The 18,842-nt window shown below is 37.9% G+C and overlaps 1 protein-coding gene across 9 annotated transcripts in view; it reads right to left on the reverse strand.

The window, feature by feature from the left end:
* The window catches only part of FKBP5 (FKBP prolyl isomerase 5), a 120,369-nt gene that overhangs the window by 76,031 nt on the left and 25,496 nt on the right, over nt 1-18,842 (reverse strand). The window contains exon 5 of one of the 9 annotated variants that reach the window (XM_045772052.2): nt 3,689-3,806. The exons of the other annotated variants lie outside the window; for them this stretch is intronic. The gene's annotated coding sequence lies outside the window, so the exon portion shown is untranslated. The remainder of the gene's footprint in view (nt 1-3,688; nt 3,807-18,842) is intronic. 9 annotated transcript variants of the gene reach the window in all.

The following is an 18,842-nucleotide window of genomic DNA, read 5'->3' on the forward strand; positions in this document are numbered from 1 at the left end:
TACTCTGTTCAAAGGATCTTTTAAAGCATTGTTTTTGACTTTTGTATCCTCTTATTATCTGTTGCACATGTTTCTTACATGTCTTTATTCTGTGGATACAATTACTTCTCAAATATTTAGGGATTCTACTTAGAATAAAATGGGACATCTATGAATAAGTGTTTGGCTAAAATTTTTTTTCATTTTGTGGGGGGAATTGCTGATTATGTATATCCCCTAGGATCTCCCATGGGCTCGGGCAGCAGTGATTAAGGTTGAAAGGTTAAAAAACGGAAATGAGAGAAAGACAGCATATTGTGAGTTACAAGTTAAGTAGAAGAGGAATGCATAAAGATGCAAAAGTGACAGGTAAGCTGTTGATACTTGCCCTAGGCTTACAAAGGGAAAAGGTGAAATGCTTTAGGTAAAAGGGAAATAGAGAGCAAAGGCTTAAAAAGAAGAAAGGAGCAGAAAGACTTAAATACATAGGGGAAAGAGTCAAGAGGTAGATTTGTTCATCAAACACTTACAGACTGCTTAAGTTACTATTAAGTTAACCATAGGGCTAAATAAAAATATGCTAAAGTTTTTCCTCAATAGAATGGTCATGGGCGTATTCAGATAAAATTCGGCAAATTCATACTACAAAAATATAATGCAGTCTTTGAAAAGGATGAGATAAATCTAGACAGTAGAGAATCATTTAGTTAAGAGTCTAAACACCAAAAACATCCAAACAGCTGAATTAAGATTTTGCAAATGCTCATCCACTGAAAAAGAATACCATTGTAAAAATGAAGTGCATTGTTACGGTGCACAGTGCCCAGTGATGACTTGGTCCTCTGGGCTGTTAAAAAAAAAAAAAGTCAGTTGATGATATCACAGGGGGTAATACATGTGACAATGAGCTATATTGTAATTACAGGCAGCAACCAACCATGGTTCCCAGCTGTTTGTAGATTCTGGTGTGTGCAATCATTTTACAGCACTGGATTACAAATTATGCAAATATTACATGCCTAATTTTTTAAAAAGATTTTATTTATTTATTTGACAGAGAGAGACAGCCAGTGAGAGAGGGAACACAAGCAGGGGGAGTGGGAGAGGAAGAAGCAGGGAGCCAGATGCGGGGCTTAATCCCAGGACCCTGGGATCACGCCCTGAGCCAAAGGCAGACGCTTAACGACTGAGCCACCCAGGCGCCCCCATGTCTAATTTTTTTTATCATTGTTTTTTCTTAGAGTTAAGATAGCTAAACTCTGGAAATATTAATATAGAACACGTAAGGTCTTAGCCATTCCAGATAAAATAACCTTCTAATAATGACATGAAAAGATGGAAAGATGTCTAACATGTACTATATTAAGCAAATGGTGAGTTGAAAACAATCTGTAATATGATCTTATTTTTAGAAGGAAAATAGTATATATTGCATATAGATAGATAGATAGATAGATATACATATATACATACATACATACACACAAAAAGTCTGGAAAGACACCTACTATCAAAATAGCCAGTAAAGATAACCCTGGAGAATGAGATCTGAGAGGAGGTGGAGATAGGAAGAAATTTTCACTTCTTAAATTTTATTTTAGGTCACTTAAATAGTTTAACAATAAACATATATTACTTTCATGATTTTTTAAAAATTTAGGACAAAAAGATCAAACACTTCATGATTCCACTCATCAGGACTTTTTTTTTTAATAGATTGGTAAGGTTAATCTAAAACCACTGAAATTTCTTTTTTTTAATTTTTAAAAAAGATTTTTATTTATTTGAGAGAAAGCGCGCGTGAGAGAGAGCGCATGAGTGGGGCGAGGGGCAGAGGGAGACGGAGAAGCAGACTCCCCACTGAGCAGGGAGCCCGATGCGGGGCTCCATCCCGGGGACTTCGGGATCATGACTTGAGTGGAAGGCAGGTGCTCAACTGACAGAGCCACCCAGGCACCCCTCAACAGGACTTTATATTTTTACTGTTCAATTTAATTTAAACATTTTGGAGTGCCTTCAATGTAGAGGAAGAGAACTCTGGTTGAGCAAAGAGCGTTCATGAGATATCCAGAAGGCAGTCAGAGAGACAAGGCTTGAACTCAGGAGAGAAGTCTGGATGTTCTCTGGGGAGTTATCAGACCCTACGTGGAAATTAAGATAAAAGTATACAGCAATTACTACTAAGTAAAAAAAACAAAAAACAAAACACCCACGTTCTCCAACTTCTAATGTCTAAGCCTCGCTTCGGATTACTAGGACTTTTAGCAATACAGCTGAACAGCTTAAAAACTGCACACCATCCCTAAAGCAGGTAGCAATATTACCAATGATAGAGTAAAAAGCTCTCTCAACACTTTGAAAGCACGGGTCCTCTCATTCCTTTAATACCGTACCATTGTTCAAATAAAATTATTTACTGCTCTTTTACCTCAGGTAAACATCTGAATCCTTCTCTGGTACTTTCTTGACTTTACACATTGCCTTGTGCTGTCACTAGCCGTAGCCTGCTTTACGCCAAGTCGTGACACCCCTTAGCTCAAAGGTACATCTGACAGATATCACTGGTTACAGTTACGGTAGAGACCACCAGTAATTTTCAAGTCTCTTTTTCTCCACTTCTTCCTTACTAATATTAATATTTTTTTTAAAGATTTTATTTATTTATTTGACAAAGAGACAGCCAGTGAGAGAGGGAACAGAAGCAGGGGCGTGGGAGAGGAAGAAGCAGGCTCCCAGCAGAGCAAGGAGCCCGATGCAGGGCTCAATCCCAGGACCCTGGGATCACGCCCTGAGCCGAAGGCAGACGCTTAACCACTGAGCCACCCAGGCGCCCCAAGACCTCTATTTTTTAACAGGGCAGAAAGCTTCCCAGAATAAAGCCTCAGTGTCCTACCCTACAGCTAAGTACGGCTGTGTGACTAAATGCAGGCCACTGGGAGATCAGGTAAATATATCCATAAAGGAACAGGCAGCCAGAACATCGTATGCACACATCTGAGTTAAAAGCTGAAAGATAAGGAGGCACTCAGCAAACAGCTCCTGAGTACCTGCTATGGGCCACTGTTCCAGGCAATGGAAGCACAGCAGTAAACAAAAGAAAACAACTTCTATCTTCTTAGAACTTACATTCTGGTAAGGGTAAAGACAGGGGTAAGCCTCTATTCATGTTTTGAACATGTTTGCTCATATTTTTTATAGCAAAATCAAACTTCCAGCTATATCAAACTTCTAGTGGTAGATTATCAACATGGGTTGACTCATAGGGTCAAATAGTTTGCTTCCAAGTCTGATGATTTCTAAGAACAAGCCAATGAGGTAACACATGACAAAGGTCTATAAACACTACAGGCAGGTCTATAGACAATGTGTCCTATTCATTTTTGTACCTCTACCACCTAGTGTAAGTGAATGGAGTAAAAGAGGCAACAAACACTGAAGTGAATTGTGATTTTCAACAGCAGTCAATATAAATATGGCAAAATATCAGACACTAGAGTAAGGAATCATTGCTGAAATATCATTACCAGTTGACTACATTCCTTCTCCAAATCTACTCTGAAAAATCTTGAGAATTACACTGTACCTGAGTGTTGAACTATAAAAAAAGTAAAAATAATATTCTGTTCTAATAAAACCCTGGCCAAATTAGCATATCTCTGAAGTGCACTGTAAGTATATGGCTACACATACATACCCACAGCAGACTCACCTTGTTAGTTATATCAGTTTGGCTTAAACATGGGCAGTCAAGAACAGAAGACAACACTCAGCTGTCAATCTCTGAGGATACATTAAATCACAACTGGAGGAAGAGATGGTTTAGAGAGCTGGAATGCAGAGGGAAGACCTAGGGTAAAAGTTCTGTATCATATTGTATCCTCTTACAGTACTGTCTTTTTTTTTTTTTTTTAAGATTTTATTTATTTATTTGACTGAGAAAGACACAGCCCCCGAGACAGGGAACAGAAGCAGAGGAAGTGGGAGAGGAAGAAGCAGGCTCCAAGCGGAGGAGCCCGATGCGGGGCTCGATCCCAGAACGCCGGGATGACGCCCTGAGCCGAAGGCAGATGCTTAATGACTGACCCACCCAGGCGCCCCCCTACAGTACTGTCTTATTAAAGCACTGTAATATAAATTTAGCAGATTTAAGACATGGGTTTAATATATTCTTTCCAAAGTTCCATTATTATGTCCAAGAGAAAAACTGTATGAGAACAGCATTGTTGGTCTGTGAATAAAACCTTAAGTAGAAGGAACAAAAACCTTGGCTACCTTAAATCCCCACCATAAAAGTGTGGAAGGAGAACTACAACTGAGGACAGAGAAAGGAAAGAGTGCCACTCTCAGGTTTGATGTCTAGAGGCCTCTGTCTGGGCACTGAGTTTTGAGAACGAGTGGATCTTCCATTGGGGAGAAGTCTGGAGAAAAACAGAATCTATAACACTATAACAGATCCCAGGGAAGAATAAGGAAAATTTATTTTATTACTTTTTTTGGTAAAGATTTTATTTATTTGTCAGAGAGAGACAGAGCACGCACAAGCAGAGGGAGCAGCAGGCAGAGGGAGAAGCAGACTCCCCGCTGAGCAGGGAGCCCGATGTGGTACTGGATCCCAGGACCCTGGGATCATGACCTGAGCTGAAGGCAGACGCTTAAGGCGACTGAGCCACCCAGGCATCCTGGAAAATTTATTTTTGATGTGTCCCCACCATCTCCCAAGCCCCTCCATTTTGAGTTGGTACCTTCCCCCATATGCATGTTAAGTTACTGACCAGTGAAGTTTGTTAATGTGACTTACTCCATCTCTTAAGGAAGGATCAGGTTTTTAGGGCTTTCCAAGGTGACAAATCCCACAATTAATCTTGTCAACGAGACGAAGATTTGTCTACCTCTCTAAGTAAGCACCCTCTTCCAACAAGTGACTCAGATATTCCACAATTCCAGAACAAATTTCTAAGGGTACATATGATAGAACACCGAACGATGCCTGAATTGAAGCTCCAATCTATTGGTAACTTGCCATGGAATCTTTGGCTGTTGCTCAGTTTCTCCATCTGTAAATTTCAGGTCACACTAGAATGATATCTAAGATTTATGGCAACTCTAATATTTTATATTTAGAATTACTTTTTAATGAATAAATACACATTTTACTTTATGGGAAAATAAGATTTGAAATGTGGAAGGGAAACAATTCCTAAGGAATGGAAAAAGTTATTTTGGTATTACAGAGTTCACCTTCCATTGCAACACTCTGGCTAAAACACTATTAATTCTTAGCTTTACCGCCTTAGATACTGATTTGTATTTTATAGCTGCAGTAACAAATTACCACAAATTTAACCGCTTAGGTAATACACATTTATTATCTTATAGTTATGGAGTCAGAAATAAGAGCTCTCCGGGCAAAAAAATCGAGGTGTTAGCGGGGCTGCACTCCTTCTAGAGGCTCTAGGAGAAAATCTATTTTCTTGCTTTTTTTTTTTCCCCAGATTCTAGAGGCTGCCCACATTCCGTGGCTCATGGCTCCTTCCTCTATTTTCAAAATAGCAATACTGTATGTCTCTGATCATTCTTCTGCAGTCACATCTCCCTCTGACCACAGCCAGGAAAATTTCTCTGCTTTCTTAAATTTCCTAAGAACCCCTGTGATTATTTTGGGCCCATCTGTATAATCCAGGATAATCTCTCCATCTCAAAGTCTTTAATCACATCTGCAAAGTCCCTTCTATTGTGGAAGGTAACATTAACAAATTCCAGAGATTAGGATGTGGACATATTTGAGGGGCCGTTATTTACATAGATACCTATGTATCAAAATCTCCCGAAATTCTCCCGAGGCTTCAGAATTCTGTTGACTTCCTCCATTTTATCTTTAGGGTTCTTGTAACTTTCTTTCCTCTCTATTTATCATCCAGTTGAACAACAATGTTCTGACAGTAAAATTAAATCTAACATTTGATATGTATCATTCTGAAAATTCCTTTAGAATTTCAGAAAGCCCACTTTGGAACATTTATTACAGTTGTTCAGTTTCGTGATAAGTTAAAACTATAAGTGAACTTGATAATACACAATGCATGTTTTCCCATCTCAAACTTAATCACTGAAAAATTATTTAAAAATTATCGAGCTGCTTCTGTGATCCTGAAATTTGAGCAGCAAAATATAAACACTCAAGTACATTTTAAAAACAGATGTAGTGACATCTACTTTACAGTAAATTACACATATTTAAAGTATACAACTTGGTAAGTTTTCATATATGTATATAGATCTATAAAGCCATCACTACAATCAAGATAATGGACATACCTGTCACCCCCAAAATTTTTCTTATGTACTTTTATCACTAAGATTTTATTTATTTATTTGAGAGAGACAGCGAGAACATGAGAGGGCTATATATAGGGAGAGGGAGAAGCAGACTCCCCACTGAGCAGGGAGCCCAATGTGGGGCTCGATCCCAGGACACCAGGACCACAACCTGAGCTGAAGGCAGATGCTTAACCAACTGAGCCACCCAGGCGCCCCTCTTGTGTACTTTTACAATTCATTCCTCTCCACCTCATGTCTCCAGACAACCTCTCATCTGCTTTTTGAATAGTTTGTATTTTACAGAATTTCATATAAGTGGAAACATGTCTCTTTTTGATTTTGAAGTAACTTTGTTTTAAGATTTTATTTATTTATTTGAAAGAGAGAGAGAGAGCCAGGGGAGGGGCAAAGGGAGAGGGAGAGGGATAAGGAGAAACAGACTCCCTGCTGAATGTAGAGCCCAACAAGAGACTCGATACCCAGACCTTGAGATCATGATCTGAGCTGAATCAGATGCTTAACCAACTGAGCCACCCAGCTATCCAATTTTGAATTAACTTTCATATATGATGAAAAGTATGGATTAAAGTATGATTCAGTTTTTTTGTATAGGAGTATCAAATTGTTCCATTTATTGAAAAGACTATTCTTTTCCCATTTACTTTCCTTGGCACCACACTCAAGAATTAACTGACCATATTTTCTTCTAGACTCTCTGAGTTCCACAGATCTATTTATCTTTACATCAATACCATTGTTTTGATTATTATCGCTACAATAAGTATTAGAAGTCAGATAGTATTAAATCCTGTTCTTCATCAAAATTGGTTATTCTAGGACCTTCATTTCCATATGAATTTCAAAACCAGTTTATCGCTTTCTACAAATTGCCTGCTGGGGACTGTGATTGGGATTGTACTGAATCTACGTCTTTAGAGAGAACTGACAATACTGCGTCTTCCAATCCTTGAACATAATAGTTCTTCATTTACTTAGGTTTTCTTTGTTTTTTCTCAGTAACATTTTATAGCTTCCAGTGTAGAGATTTTACACATCTTTTACACAATTTATCCCTAGGTATTGAATTTTTAAAATTTTACTATAATGGTATTCTTTTTAAATTTTTCTTCTCCTTTTTCTTTGTTAACGTGGTACACAGTATCCTGCCCTCCACCTTATCTGCAAGAGATATAACCTAAGACCCCCAGTGGATGCCTGAAACTATGAATAGTAGCAAACCCTATATTTACTATGTTTTTCCCTATACATACATATCTGTGATAAAGATTAATTTATAAATTAGCACAGTAAGAGTGTAACAACATAATAATAAACTAGAACAATTATACTATAATAAAACTTATATGAATGTCGTCTCTCTCAAAATATCTTAACTGAACTGTACTCACCCTTCTTGTGAAGATGCCTACAAAATGAGAAGAAGGGAAGTGAATGATATAGGCATTGTGACGTAGTGTTAAGCTACTATTGACCTTTCAAGGATATATCGGAAGAATCATATGCTTCCGGACTGCGGTTGACCACAGGTAACTGAAACCATGGGAAGCGAAACCACAACTAATGAGGGATTGCTGTTTGCATTCCTGGGACAAATCCTATTTGGTCATTGTACTTTATCCATCTTATATGTTGTTGGGGTCAATTTGCTAAAATTTTGTTAAGAATTTTATGACTGTGCTCATAAGGAATATTGGTCTATAATTTTTTTTCTGGCAATGTATTTGGATGGATGGATGGATTTATTATTTTATTTTTTAAGTAATCTCTACACCCAACGTGGGGCTTGAACTTACAACCCTGAGATGAAGAGTCATATGCTCTACCAACTGAGCTAGACAGACACCACTGCCTGGTTTTAATATCAAAATAATACCAGTAACATAGAGTGAGTTAAGAAGTATTCCCTCCTCATCAATTTTATGGAGAAATTTGTATAAAACTGGCATTATGACTTCTTAAAATGTCCGGTAGAATTAATCAGGGAAGTCATCTGGGTCCAGGATTTTACTTGGGGGACTATAATGTCTTTAATAGATAAAGGATTAGTCAAGTTGTTTCTTCTTGAGTGTTTGTATTTTGTGTCTTTTAAGGAATCTGCCCATTTCATCTAACTGTCTAATATACTGGCATAAAGTAATTAATATCACTGTCTTATTTATCCTTTTAATACCTATGCGATCTGTAGCTTTGACAACTCTTCTGTTCCTGATGTTGGTGACTTGCGTCTTCTCTTTTTCCTGATTTACGTTAGGCTGAGGCTTATCAATTTTACTGGTCTTCTCAAAGAGCCAGCTTTTTATTTCATTGACTCTCTGCTGTTTCATTGGTTCCAGCTTTTATCATTAACTCATTTCTTCTGCTTACTTTGGGTTTAATTTTCTCTTCTTTTCCTAGTTTCTTAAGGTGGAGGCTCAACACAATGATTTGCAACCTCACTTTTTCTCTAACACAGGCATATGATGTTAAGAATTTTCCTCTGGGGCGCCTGGGTGGCGCAGTCGTTAAGCGTCTGCCTTTGGCTCAGGGCGTGATCCTGGCGTTCTGGGACCGAGCCCCGCATCAGGCTCCTAGGAGCCTGCTTCTTCCTCTCCCACTCCCCCTGCTTGTGTTCCCTCTCTCGCTGGCTGTCTCTGTCAAATAAATAAATAAATAAAAATCTTAAAAAAAAAAAAAAAGAATTTTCCTCTGAGCCCTTGCATTAGCTACCTCCCACAAATTCTGACACTGTTTTCATTTCCACTCAGTACAAAAAACTTTCTAAATTCACCTTTGATTTTTTTTCTTTGACCCATAAATTTCTTAAAGATGTATTAGTTTATAAATATTTAGGGGTTTTCCAGATAGTTTTTTTGTTATCAATTTTAAATTTAACTCCCTTTTGGTCAGATGACTTACTTTTTATGATGTAATTTTAAATTTATTGACACTATTTTAGGGACCAAAATGTGTCTATACTAGTAAATGTTCTCTATGCAATTGAACAAAATGTGTGTTCTGCTGTAAACTGGGTAGATGTCAAATAAATGTCTATTAGGTCAATTGGTTGTTGGTGTTTAATTCTTCTAAATCATTACTGATATTTTGTCTTCTTGTTCTACCAACTGAAAGGTAGTTCTGTCAGTTTATGATTCATATATTTTGAAGTTTATTAGGTGTATAAATATTTAGGACTATTAATTCCACTTTTTGAACTGACCACTTTACCATTACAAAATGATCTTCTTTATTCCTGGTAATATTCTTTGCTCTAAAATCTAGTTTGTCCGAAATTGATATAGTTATTCCAACTTTCCTGACTAGTATTAGCATGGAATATCCTTTGTGAACCTTCTACGTTTAGCCTATTTGGATCTTAATATGAACAGTAGGTTTCCTGTAGGCAGCATACATTGAGTCTTGGCTTTTTACCCAACCTGCTAAGTCCCGCCTTTTAACCGGGTTAAGTCATTTACAGTTAATGTGATTGTTAATATAGATTGGTGTAAATTTAACATTTTGCTATTTGTCACATCTGGTTTTGTTCCCCTTTTCCTCTTTTTCTTAGATCTCTGAGCTTACAGTTTTTATCAATCTGGAAAAATCTGGCGATTGTTTCTTCAAAAATTTTTTCTACAACCCCTCCTCTCCTCAAGACAACAATTACATGTATATTAGACCCCCTGAAGTTGTCTTATAGCTCACTGATACCCTATTGATCCTTTTCCCAGTCTTATTTTCCTTTTATTTTTAATGTTTTATATTGTTTGGCTTCAAGTTTACTAATCTTTTTCTCCTGCACTAATTTGTTGTAAACCCCATGAAGTGTATTTTTCATCTCACACATTGTAGTTTTCATATTTAGATGTTCAATTTGGGTCTTTAAAATATATTACATATCTGTATTTGATATTCTCAATCTTTCTTGTAATACCCTGAACATATGGAATACAGTCATAATAAACGTTTTAATGTATTTGTCCACTAATTACATCATCTATGTCTCTGTTTTGACTTATTGATTTTCTTCCTCAGGGGCTGCATTTTCCTGCTTCATTCCAAGTCTAATATTTTTTATTGGAAGCCAAATGTGAATTTTACCTTGGTGAATACTAAATATTTTTGTATAATTATAAATATTAAGCTTTGTTCTGGGATGCAGTTAAACTACTTGGAAACAGCTTGATCCTCCTGAGGTCTGCTTTTATGCTTTGTTAGAAGGGACCAGAGCAGTCTTCAGTTTAAGGCATTTGCCCCACTGCTGAGGCAATACCTTTCTGAGTATTCTAACCAATATCCTATGACTTATATTTTCCTCTCTGGCTGTTAGGAACACAAACTGAGAAAGAATCAGAGATTGTTCCCTGTAATCCTTTTGGGTGGTTCTTTCTTGGTTTTGGGTAGCTTCCATAAAATACATGCACTGATTAGTACTCATCTGGACTTAAGAGGGACTTTGCAGACCTATGGAGTTCTCTCTGTGCAGCTCTTTCCTTTCCTAACTGTAGCCACCCTGGCCTCCTTGGACTCCAGCTCTGTCTCCTCAACTCAAGGCGACAGCTGAGCTCTCCCCTTCTTGGACACTGCAGCCTGGAAACTCTCCCCAGATAGTAAGCTAGGATAATTGTAGGGCTCATCTGTTTCTGGTTTCTTGGTGATCATTGTCTTGTGCTGCCTCTTGTTCAGTGTTTGAAACTTCATATATTTTTTCTGGGGTTTTTGTTTGTTATGTGATTACAGCCAAGAGAGTAAATCAATCTCTCTTAATCCATCTTGGCCAGAAGCACAAGTCCATGAGTACACTTTCAAGCCAGAAAAAGAGACACAGTAAAACAAAAAACAAACAAAAAAAAAACACCAAAAAACAAACAAAAAAAAACACCCACAAGTATTATGAATGGAGTTTTAAGTGGGAGAAAAGGTATTTAATAAACAGTGTTTCGAACAAATTTTGAGTCTGAAATTTGAAGGGTATAAGTTTTCCATGACATTAAACAAGTCAAAGCCTACAACTGATAATGAATCTACCTCCAAAAATGGCAGGTACTTTTTTAAAAAACTGCTGTCAAACCTATGGGTTTGTGTTTATTTCTGGAAATCTGGATAACTGTAGTCTTTTTTCCTTTAATCTATATAAGAAATGATTGTTTTAAACCTTACAAGAATGAAAAAAGTGTGACTTTACATTTCTAAAGGTCATTAATATACCACAATTTAAAAAAATCTAAATTAAGAACTGTTTTTCCCCTTCTTTTGATTAATTCAACTAAAAACTATACAGTAAAAATCACCTTAATACTTTAAAGTCATAATGCCACAAAATTTGGCTTGTGATTGACATTAACCTTTAGTGTGTCTGTAAAACTTGCTTTTGTTTTACAACAGACACCTATTATATGCAATCCTATAAAGTATCTCAATATACTGAGATTTCAATACTGCTTAAACTGGAAAGAAAACCCCCAAACTATTTAGAACACATACAAACACACACACACACACACACACACACACACACACACACACACACACTGTAGCAGCAGTTACAAACAACATACGAACAGCAGTCTGTCACCAAGCCACGTGGCTTGATTCTCTATTTATTTAAACTTCTAACTAGCCCTAGCACCACCTGCAGATATCTGCCCTTAAAAAGCATATGATATCGTAAGAAAACAACATATACAGATGCAAAGAAACTGACAGAACACAAGAGGGGCAGAGAAGGCTATTAAAGAGTGCTGATTGTATGGCTTCCCTTTTCCCCCTTATTTTCCATCAAAGTGGCTTCTGTGGCTCAGATTGCATTATCTGGCTCCCTGCCCTCATGCTACTCAGCTTCATTCATTCCAGTTATCAATGGCAATTATCCAAACTAGCCAGATTCCCAAAATTTCATCTAAAGGGTTCTGAGTAAAGTTCTGAGCTGGAGTGTAAGGGAGGGCTTTTAATGGAGAATGAAAAGGCAGAGGATAAACTGAAGGAAGCTAACTGGAGAGACGAAGGAGAATCAAGAAGCTGAATACTAACTCTAAGACGGTCTCATTTCTACCCATAATCTTATATCCTCACCTTCACACACTCTTCCTGGAAAGTTAGGTAACTTGAGTTTTATCTACAGAGCTAAAAGTTGCCTCTTGAGTTAAAAACTTATTCTATTAGCCAAAACTGTGTTAAAAGTATAAGATTTAACATAGTTATATATTACAGAAAGTTTGAGGAATAAAGAAAGGAAAAAAGAATTTACTACGCTCCCAATATTACAACATAAGGGTAGTTTTTTTGTTTTTCTTTTATGGACATTATTTTTTAGAACAGTTGTAGGTTCACAGCAAAACTAAGTAAAATAGCCAAAACAACCTTGAAAACAACAAAGCTGAGAGAACTCACACTTCACAGTTCCAAAACTTACTACAAAGCTACAATAATCAAGACTGTGTGGTACTAGGATAAGGAGAGACACAGATCAATGGAATAGAACTGAGAGCTGAGAAATAAACTTTTATATTTATGTTTAACTGATACTCAAAATGGTTGCTATGACAGATCAATGGGGGAAATAATAGTCTTTTCAACAAATGGTGCTGGGACAACTGGATTTCCACAAGCAAAAGACTGCAAAGTTTGATACCCTACCTCACACCGTATACAAAAAGCAACTCAAAATGGAGCAATGACTGCAGTGTAAGAGCTAAAACTATCTACCTCCTAGAGGAAAGCATAGGGATTGTAAATCTTCATTGACCTTTGATTAGGCAATGGTTTCTTAAGCGAAACAAAGTACAAGCAATAACAAAAAAAAATTGGTAAGTGAGACCTCATGAAAATTAAAAACGTCTCTGCTTCCAAGAACACTATGAAGAAAGTGAAAAAATAATCACAAAGGATGGGATGAAAATTTTGCAAATCATGTATCTGGTAACAGCACTGTTATCCAGAATATATTAACAACTTGGAGTCTAGGAGAGAGGGGAAAGAAAGAAGAATAGGAGGATCCTGAGCTCACCTCCTATCAAGGACATACAGAGGCAACAACCACTTGTGATAAAACTTACTCTGAAAACGACCTAAAGACTGGCAGAACAGATCTTCCATAGCTAAAGATATACGGAGAAGACCATATCAAAATGGGGAGGGGGAAGAGGTACCTGGGATGCTCAGTCAGTTAAGCATCTGCCTCTGGCTCAGGTCATGATTTCCAGGGTCCTGGGACAGAGCCCTGCATCCTCAGCTCCCTGCTCAGCAGGGGGTCTGTCTGTCCTTCTCCCTCTGCCCCCCCCACCCGTGTGTGTGTGTGTGTGTGTGTGTGTGTGTGTGTATACACGCGCACGCTCTCTCAAATAAATAAGTAATCTTTAAAAAAAAGAGAGAAGAAAAGAAGGAAAGAAGGGGAGGAAGGGCAGAGACACAGTTGGTGAACCAAACCCCCAAGGCTGCGACCCACAGCAGGAGGGATAGATATCACAGGCATGGAGGAGCCTGGAGATCAAGCCCCACAATGGGCACCCCTGGCCCTGGGACCTGCACCAGAAAGACGAGAGACCCCATAACATCGGGTTCTGAAAATCAGGGGGGCTTATTTCTGGGAGAACCACAAGTCTATAGGAAACTGAGACTCCAACTGTTAAAGGGCCAGGGCACTACTATCGCCCAGTCCAAGACCCAACACAGAAGCAGGGTTTGGAAAGTGCCTAGTACCTGCGTATTAAGTGAAGGAGATTTACTAATTTTGGAATGTGTGTTGGAAGGGACAGGAATCTGCAAGAACTTTCTTGGAAAATGATAGTGCTGGAGGGTGCCACTTTCCTTGCCCTTCTTCAACCTAGCTGGCCAGACACTTGAGGGAGCCTGTTCTGGCAATCTCTACCTACCTTGCAAGCATGCTAGCCCAGTCCCAGAGTTCCCCTGTGGACCTGCCCCACATGGCAGGCACCCCTCCCTGGTGGCTCCCACCCCACCATACCTGGAGGGCAGTCTCAGTTGCAACCAGAATTCCCCTGGGGCAACTACTGTTTTGTCATACCTGGCTGGCAGCTCCAGCTGGGAGTTACCCCTCCAAGCACACCTCCAGACCCTGTCCTGAAGAGCTAGGGAGCTAGCTTCGCCCACCAGCATGCCCACACTAGCCACAGTGGGGTCTCTTGCCTAACCATGGGAATAAAGGTGGGGGGGGCAAGCCCTGCGCACCAGTGTACCCAGAGGTAGAAGCCAGTCATTGCAGATAACAGGGCTGAGGGCTGGCCCCACCCACTAGCATGTCCCCCAAAGCTACAGCTGTGCCACTCAGCAGCTATGCAAGGGGCAAACCCTGCCCACCAGTGCCCCCCGCCAGAGGGTGCAACCCATCACTGCTGACAGCTAGGCTGAGGGTCAACCGTGTCCACCAATGATAAAGGATAACTGGAAAGCAGGCAGGCAGGGATAAGCGCGCCCTCCCCTCCCCAAGAGGAAACCACCCTTGAAAGGATTTTAAACTGCCCTGGAAGGAGCCCTCCACCCTTTCCCATATGATAGATAGGTGAAAAAAATTTGATTGGATGACAGGTGCAGGGAGGGTTAATCGGACTGAAACAACTCGCCAACAAGGCCATAAAACCCCCTAGACCAAGAAACTCCAGAGGCAACACTCCTTGGGAGCTTTGTACTATCACTTTGCTATCGCTCAATAAATTGCTCAATAAACCTTGCTTTGTTGCCTACCACTCTGTCTGGTCTACCTCTTCATTCTTTGAAGTGGCATGACCACAAATTGCGGGCCAATGGAGAAAATCCTGCAACACCAGCACAGCATACAGGACAGCACATGCAGCCAACACAGGGGACATCCTTGGAACACCTGGTTATGGTGACCACGGGGGACCACACCACTGGATACCACAGGATATCTTCTACATAAAACCACTACTTTCAGACCAGAAGATGTAGCTGACCTACCTAATACAGAGAAACACAGATTCAGACAAAATGAAGGGACAGAGGAATATGTTTAAAACGAGAGAACAGACAAAACCAAAATCAAATGAAACAGAGATAAGCAATCTGCTGATAAAGAGCCAAAGTAATGGTCATAAAGAGACTCACCAGGCTTGGGAGAAGATTGAATGAAGTGAGAACTTCAACAACAAAATAGAAAATATAAAAAAGAACCAGTCAGAGCTGAAGAATACAATAACTGAAATGAAAAAATATACTAGAAGGAATCGACAGATTAAAAGATGCAGAAGAATGGATCAGAGATCTGGAAGACAGAAAAGTGGAAAACAATAAAGCTTAACAGTGAAAAGGAAAGAGAATTTTTTTAAAAATGAGGATTAGTTAAGGGAATTCTGTGAAAATGTCAAGCATATCAGTATTCACACTATAGGGATCCAAGAAGAAGACAATGAGAAAGGGGTAGAAAATTTACTCGAACACATGAGAGCTAAGAACTTCCCTAACCTGGGAAAAGAAATAGACATCCAAGTCCAGGAATGAAACAGCACCCCAAAAAAGATGAACCCAAAGAGATCCACACCAAGACACATAATAATTAAAACGGCAGAAGTTAAAGAAAATCTTAAAAGCAGCAAGAAAAAAGCAAACAGTTACATACAAGGGAAACTCCATAAGGCTGTCAGCTGACTTCCCAGCATAAAATTTGCAGGCCAGAAGGGGGTGGGGCATGATTTTTCAAAGTGCAGAAAGTAAAAAACCTAAAACCAAAAATACTCTACCTGGCAAGGTTATCATTCAGAATTGAAGGAGAAATAGTTTCCTAGACAACAAAAGTTAAAGTGTTCACTAAATCAACCTTACAAGAAATATTAAAGAGAATTAAGTGGAAAAGAAAAGGTCATAAATAAAATTATGAAAGGAAAAAATTTCGTGGGTAAAAGCAAACATACATTAAAAGGTAGTAGTATATCTGGATGGGGGGATGGGAAACTGGGTGATGGGCAGTAAGGAGGGCATGTGATGTAATGAGCACTGGGTGTTATATGCAACTGATGAATCAGTGAACTCTACCTCTGAAACTAATAATACATTATATGTTAATTAATTGAATTTAAATAAAAAAATTTTAAAGTCCATAAAAAAGGTAGACTTATAAAAATAGTATGAAGGTTAGAAGAGAAAATTAGTAAAATCATAAAAAGATGTAAAATAAGACATTACATACACAAAACTTGGAGGAGGAAGTAAAAATGTAGTGCTTTTAGAATTTGTTCAAACAGTGACCACTAACTTAATAAACACTGCCATATACATAGATTGTTATAGATGAACCTCATGGTAACCACAAACCAAAAACCTGGAATATATACACAAAAAATAAAGAGAAAGAAATCCAAACATAACACCAAAGAAAGTCACCAAATCACAAAAGAAGAAACCAAAAAAAGAAATGAACAGAGAACTATAAAAACAACCAAAAAACAATGGACAAAAATGGCAATAAGTACATACCTATCAGTAACTTGAAATGTAAATGGACTAAATGTTCCAATCAAAAGAAACAGGGTGACAGACTGGATAAACAAGATCCATCTATATGCTGCCTAAAAGAGACTCACTTCAGACCTAAAAAAAAATATAGAGTGAAAGTGATATAAAGATATTCCATGCAAATGGAAGTGGAAAAAAAAAGCTCAGATAGCAAAATTTATATCAGACAAAAAAGACTTTGAAACAAAGACTGTAACAAGAGACAAAGAAGGGCGTTACCTAATGATAAAGGGGTCAATCCAACAAGAGGATATAACAACTGTAAATATCTATGCACCACACATAGAAGCACCTAAGTATATGAAACAAATATTAACAGATATAAAGGGAGAAAGTGACAGGAATACAATAACAGTAGGAGACTTTAACACCCCACTTATATCGATAGACAGATCACCCAGACAAAAAAAATCAATAAGTAAACAGTGGCTTTGAACAACACATTACACCAGATGGACTTAACATATATACTGAATATTCCATCCAAAACCAGCAGAATACACATTCTTTTCAAGCATACATGGAACATTTCCAGGGTAGATCACATGTTAGGCCACAAAACAAGTCTCAATAAATTTAAGAAGATTGATATAAGCATCTTTCTTGACCACAACAGTATGAAACTAGAAATCAATTACAAGAAGAAAACTGGAAAAAAAAACACAAACATGTGGAGAATCAAAAGCATGATACAATCAACCAATGGATCAAATGAAATCAAGGAGGAAAAATAAAAAATGCCTGGAAACAAATGAAAATGGAAACACAATGGTTCAAAATCTTTGGGATGCAGCAAAAGCAGTTCTTAGAGGGAAGTTTATTAGTGATACAGGCCTACCTCAAGAACAAGAAAAATCTCAAATATACAATCTAACCTTACACCAAAATGAACGAAAAAAAGAACAAAGACCAAAGTTAGTAGAAGGAAGAAAACAATAAAGATCAGAGTGGAAATAAATGAAATATAGACTAAAAAACCAGAAAAGATCAATGAAACTAAGCTGGTTCATTGAAAAGATAAACAAAATTGACAAACCTTTAGTCAGATTCTTGAAGAAAAAATGAGAACCCAAGTAAATAAAATCAGAAATGAAAGAGATGTTACAAATGAGACCACAAAAATACGAAGGATTATAAGACATTACAATGAAAAATTAATAGGCCAACAAACTGAACAACCTAGAAGAAATGGATAAATTCCTAGAAACATACAATCTTCTAAGACCGAGTCAAGAAAAAACAGAAAATCTGAACAGACCAATCATTAGGAACAAAATTCAACCAATAATCAAAAAACTCCCCACAAAAAAAAAAGTCCAGGACCAGATGGCTTCACAAGTAAACTCTAACAAACACATATGGGTTACAGTACCTATCCTTCTCAAACTATTCCAAAAAAACAGAAGAGGAAGGAATGCTTTCAGATTCATTCTACGAAGCCAACATTACCCTGATGCCAAACAAGACAAAGACACTACCCCGCCCCCAAAAAACTTACAGACTAATATCCCTGATGAACATAAATGTAAAAATTCTCAACAAAATATTAGCAAACAAACTTGAAAACACATTAAAAGGATCATTCACCACTATCAAGTGGAATTTAATCTAGCAATGCAGGATGGTTAGATATTTGCAAATCAATCATTGTGGTACACCATGTTAAAAAAATGAAGAATAAAAATTAAGATCATCTCAATAGATGCAGAAGAAGTATTTGACAAAATTCAACATCCATTCATGATAGAAACTCTCAACAATGTGGGTACAGAAGAACTATACCTCAAAATAATAAAGGCCATATAAACCCACAGCTAACATCATACTCAATTTCCTCTAAGGTCAGGAACAAGACAGGGATGCCCATCTCACCACTTTTATTCACTGTAGTACTGGAAGTCCTAGCCACAGTAATTAGACAAGAAAAAGAAATAAAAAGCATCCAAATTGGTAAGAAAGACGTTACACTGTCACTATTTGCAGATGACATGATACTATACAAAGAAAACCCTAAAGACTCCACCAAAAAAACGATTAGAATAAATGAATTCAGTAAAATTGCA

Source organism: Ursus americanus, chromosome 32 (genome assembly GCF_024610735.1).
Source record: "Ursus americanus isolate L20-20 chromosome 32, mUrsAme1.1.p, whole genome shotgun sequence".
Classification (NCBI taxonomy): domain Eukaryota; kingdom Metazoa; phylum Chordata; class Mammalia; order Carnivora; family Ursidae; genus Ursus; species Ursus americanus.